Source organism: Haplochromis burtoni, unplaced genomic scaffold, assembly GCF_018398535.1.
Source record: "Haplochromis burtoni strain Fernald_Lab_line unplaced genomic scaffold, NCSU_Asbu1 Contig_982, whole genome shotgun sequence".
Lineage (NCBI taxonomy): Eukaryota > Metazoa > Chordata > Actinopteri > Cichliformes > Cichlidae > Haplochromis > Haplochromis burtoni.
In genome coordinates, this window is record NW_024583343.1 from 76,983 (window position 1) to 78,003 (window position 1,021).

The window sequence follows — 1,021 nt, forward strand, 5'->3', positions numbered from 1 at the left end:
TTGTGCTAAAGATGTGTCTATTGCCATACATTCATTCATAAACTGTAGACCAAGTGCATTGTTCACTACTTTAGCATCATCATGTATGTGCATGTATAAAACATTGTTTCTCCCCCAAGACATACAAGCTCTCACATATGAAGGAGCATATATTAATTAGAATACGATTTTTACTCATCTCTCTATTGAACGGCTTCAGTTTTAGCCCACAGAGACAACATTGTAGTGAAACATGCTCTCACAGGCGGTGAACAGAGTGGCTCTATATTTTGTGGATGGTTTCGACGCTTCCATCGATGCCACTTGTGAATTTTCCAGCTGCTGTCTGTCATGTCATCCTGAAAATAAGATTATTCCGGTCAGTTAGGGGTCCTGCGCTGAGCTTTGTGTGATTTATGAACAGGTACATGCATTGAGATTGCATCACTGTGTTGATGTTATGGTCATGTGAGAATATGTTTTGGGTGTCATTAAAGTTGACTCATTTCACAGTCATGGCCTTCATCCAGACAGAAAGCCACAGCATCTCGGCCCCAGTAATGCTCTCTTTGGCAGAGGCAATGAAATTATAGCACAAGACTGAATTAAAGAAAACATTCAAGTTCAGATGCTTTACACGTTTTTTGTCAAATGCACTGTGCTGCCACCTGGTGGATTGTTTCATCCAGGCCTTCCCTACAGATAACTGATGTTTCCTCGCTGTAGTACCTGTGCTGAGGAGCAGAACCAACAGGGTGAGTGCATGCATCACACCCTTTTCCTATTGCTGAACAAATGCCCCAATCAAATACATTTTATGGCAATGTGGCATTTGGTTGCTTCGGGAGATGGCGAAGCTTTGTGACTGACAGCAGCAAGAGAGAGCAAGAGAGAGCAAGAGAGAGAGAGTTTTAGTGGCTGCAGAAAAACTCCTCAGGCATTGGCTGCATTTTAGGTAAATAATTATATTTACCTATATTTCACAAAATTTGAGCATATGTTCTTTTCAAGTTATGAAAATTATTCGTTAAACTTGTTTGTG